Raw genomic sequence first — 4536 nt, 5'->3', positions numbered from 1 at the left:
ATCAAATCTGTTCTTGAAATGATCTCTAAATTCAGGTGGGATATGTTCAAAGTCATATTTTGGCTTAGTTTGGGACTTGTTACCATTTTCTTCAGTTTCAACCTGAACTTGCGTACAAGCAGTTGATGGTCTATTCCACAGTTGACCCCTCACCTTGATTTGGCTCTTGACATTGAGCTCATCTTGCGGCACTGTATCTGACAGGGTCCTGCTGCTATTCTTAACGTTTTCATCTTCTGGTTCTATATCTGACAATGTTCCATTGCTTTTTAGAAGGATTACAGCGGCTAAACATTCAGAAGCAGTCTGACTCTCCGTCTTCCTACTCTGTCTTAATCTGGAAGCTCCGCTGACACTGCCCACCATGGAGGAGCACGATGGTATCTACAATACTGGTGGTATAACTTGTAATAGCACAGTAAAATGCAAGCCACCACAGTATGACCAACTGACAGATGAATGGTGGCTTTCTACACTTGGCTGAGCAAGTGTGGAATCATACCATCTGCCTTGATTCATACTCTCCAACAGGAAAGTATGAGTTTTAACTTGCAGACCAATCTCACAACTGGTAACAAAAGCTGCCATGATGAACATAAACTCTTCAGTGGCACACCCCTCCCCCTTCAAGTAGTGCCCAGGACACTTACTACACCTGTCATACCTTGGATACACCTATGTCTAGACAGTTTATCTAAGCTTCTGTTTGCTTCTCTAAATAGTGTAGAATGTGACTGACAAATTTTGAAAAGGGTAGTGCCGTCGAGTCGGTTCCGAACAGGGTCACGACCCATCGTGACCCTGAACAGGGTTTCCGAGGCTATAAATCTTTACGGGAGCAGAAAGCCTCAGCTTTCTCCCGTGGAGCAGCTGGTAGTTTCAAACTGCTGACCTTGCGGTTCGCAGCCCGATTCATAACCACTACGTTACCAATGCCATTTTACAAGACTGTTGTGAAAAATCAAATCATAGCCACAAAATGCTTACCAGGATGATTACGATATAGCGGGCACCCGTTGGCTCTAATGGTTGGCCGAGGAGTAGGAAACTCAGGAAGATTCTTTAGATAAGGTGACTCTTGGGTTAAAAGGTGAGTAAAAATTAGCACTGGTGGTGTTCTAAGATAAGTATTGCTAACGGTAAGGTCAGCAGTTCAAATCCACCAGTCACTCTTCCAGAAAACAATGAGGCAATTTGCTCCCAGGATTATGTACAATCTTGGAAACCCTACACAGGGTTGCATTGAGTCAGAACCAGCTTGGTGGCAGTGAGTGAGAGTAAAAATTAGCCAGGAGAAAGGAAATATTGCTGATTGGAGGTGAAGGGTCTTGGTGAGACAGGAGGACATTTTAGGCAGTGGGAGCACCATGCCCAAAACAGAGCAAGAGACAGAAGCATTGAGGTGTTAGAGGTGGGGGCGGGAGAGGTGGTGTGCAAACATTTTGGTGTTGCTGGGGCATAAATTGCGAGCCAGGAAGACAAAACTGGCATGGGAGGAAGGGACTAGATCACAAAATGCTTCCAGGAGCCTATTTCACACCCTTGCACACTCAGCAGCTCAGAGAAAGCCCGGCCTCTTTAGTGTGCATATATACCTGGTCCTTTTGCTCTAGAGCCAGCCCACCTTTCAAAAATCCAAACATTTTGCTAGAATTGCGACATTTCCTAGTGATTCCTTGAACAAGTTCCAAAGCTTATGTCATAGTGCCCTGCTCATCCTGTCCCTAATGCTGGCCTCAGTCTTACTCCTCTCTCCCCTGACTAAAGATTACTTTAAAATTTAATACATCTCCACCTCCACTAGGAAGCCTTGTCATCTTTTATTATTAATATTAATCAAGAAATACTGAATGCTGCTTTCTAGCTGGCACTATGCGAGATGCTGGGGCTCTAAAAGTGAACCAGCAGAGCTACCACCTGTCTCGGTTAACTAGCCATACTGGGACAGGAGCACCACAGGTGGGTCCCTTAATGACCAGAAATGTGATTTCCTCACAATTGAGGAGGCTGAAGTCTAAATTCAGGGCACCGGCTTCCGGCAGGAAAGGCTGTCTTTTTCTCAGTCAGCTCTGGAGGAAAATCTTTGTTTCAGCCTCAGTGTTCCCAGATCTTTGAATCATGTCTGAGTCCTGGTGAACCCATGTGTGCAGAGTAGAACTGCTTCTCAGCATTTTCAAGGCCATGATCTTTCCGAAGAAAATCACCTGATCTTTCTTTCAACCACTTCTTGGTGGTTAGACTCTCCAACTTTTCAGCTAATGTTGTGGTTGTTGTTATGTGCCGTGGAGTCTATTCCGACCCATAGTGACCCTGTATAGGGTTTCCAAAGAGCAGCTGGTGAGTTTGAACCGACAACTTTGCAGTTCAACCAGCTTTGCAGTCTGGCGCATTATCCCACAGAGCCATAAGCCTCATCTTTCTCCCAAGGAACAGCTGGGAGTAACAGTTAAGCACTGAAACATTAGCAACACCCAAGAGACTCCTGGAATCTAGGCTAACTTCTGAAGACACACCCTCCACTGATATGGCCTCATTAACATAACAAAGAAAACACTCCTCCCAAACTGGATTACAGCCACAGATTGTTGTTGTTGTTAAGTGCTGTCTAGTTGATTCCAACTGCTGTTATTGCTGCAAAGTGCAGTCAAGGTTCCATCTCATAGAGACCCTGTAGAGGATTTCCAAGGAACATCTGGTGGGTTTGAGCCATGCACCTTCTGGTTAGCAGCTTAGTGCTTATCCTACAGAACCACACCAAGATTCCCATCCACAGACTGTTTTTGTTGAGTCCATTCCTACTCATCACAACCCTGTATAGGGTGTCCAAGGAGCAACTGGTGAGTTTGAACGGTAACTTCGTGGTTAGCAATCAAGTGCTTATCCTACAGATGAGTTAAAATTCTGACACGTATTTGGGGGAGGTGGATACATTTTCTTTCAGTACACTCCCCATAAGAGGCAAAATTCTTATCAGGTAAAGTAAATAGGCAATTACTAAAGAATGCTCTGACTCATGTACTTAGGACATATTGCGAGGAAGGACCAATCGCTGGAGAAGGACATCATACTTGGTAAAGTGGAGAATGGGTCAGAAAGAGAAACATCCTCAATGACATGGGTTGGAACAGTGGCAATAACAATGAGCTGTAGGACACCGATACCAGCAATCGGAATGATGGCGGAGGACAGGCAGTGTTTCATTCTGCTGGGCGCAGGGGCACTGAGTCGGAACTCACTTAATGGTGATTAACAATAACACACATAACCTGAGAGGCCTGGGATGAAGACACTAAAGTAACAGAGTGTATATGACTTGTCGTTGTCACTTAGTTAGTAGGCGGCAGAACCAAAACTGCTGTTTGGGTCCGATTATCTCTAATCCAAAGCCGTGGAACACTGTATCACATTCTATTGCAGCCAAATGTCTCCTTTGGAAATGATGATTATGATCAAGGATAAGTATCACAATTCACTGTGAATATTGTTTACATGTCTGTCTCTCTAGTTAGCCAGGGGCTCTAGATGTGAGGAGATTCTCTAGGACCTAGAGAATTGTTGTTGTTGTTGTTGTGAAGTGCCATCCAGTCAATTCCAACACATAGCAACTCTGTACAGGATTTCTGAGGAGCAGAAGGTGGGCTTGAACTAACAACTTGGCAGTTAGCAGTCCAGTACTCAGAGCAGACATAATATTCACCTTCGATCTCATTCCAGACAAACAGATGATGAGTTTAGTTCCTGGTGCCGTTGTAACAGAAATCCCACAAGTGGTGCCTTTAAAGAACAGAGATTGACTGTCTCACAGATGATTGTTGTTCAGCGCTATCAAGTCAGTTTTGACTCCCAGCAACCCTGCAGAATTTCCAAGGAGCAGCTGATGGGTTTGCACTGCCAACCTTGCAGTTAGCAATCCAGTGCTTATCCTATTGCACCACAACCAGGACTCCTTCACACAAGTTGTTGTTAAGTGCTATCAAGTTGGTTCCCACTCAAAGCAACCCTGTATAGGGTTTCAAAGAAATGACCTTGTGGTTAGCAGTCTAGTGCTTACCCTACAGAGCCACACCAGGAGTCCTCTTACAGGCTGTTGTTTAGTGCTGTGGAGTTGGTTCCGACTCATAGAGACCCAGTATAGAATTTCCGAGGAGTGACTCACTAGTTAAGAGGTTAGAAATTTGGATTCAGCATGCTTCTCTGAGGAAAGAGCCGTCCTTTGTCTATTTCAGCTTCTAGTACTTGGCAATCATTGGTGTTCTTGAGCTTGTAGGTTCATCTGCCTCCGACTTTATCAAAATCAGTCTTGCTCTGTTTGTGTTTCTGTGTCTAATCTGCTCTTTTAATAACTCTGAAGTGATTGGGTTTAGGACATACTGATAAGGATTCATTAACATAATTCCCAAATTGGATTACATCCACAGGAACAGGAGTTAGGATTACAATATATTTGTGGATGATGGTGGTGGTCTGCTATAGAGTCAGTTCCGTAACTCATAGCGACCCTGCCCAGGGTTTCCAAGGCTGTAAATCTTTACGAGT

Source organism: Chrysochloris asiatica, unplaced genomic scaffold (genome assembly GCF_000296735.1).
Source record: "Chrysochloris asiatica unplaced genomic scaffold, ChrAsi1.0 scaffold00271, whole genome shotgun sequence".
In the NCBI taxonomy this organism is placed as follows: Eukaryota; Metazoa; Chordata; class Mammalia; order Afrosoricida; family Chrysochloridae; genus Chrysochloris; species Chrysochloris asiatica.
This window is presented reverse-complemented; position numbering follows the sequence as displayed.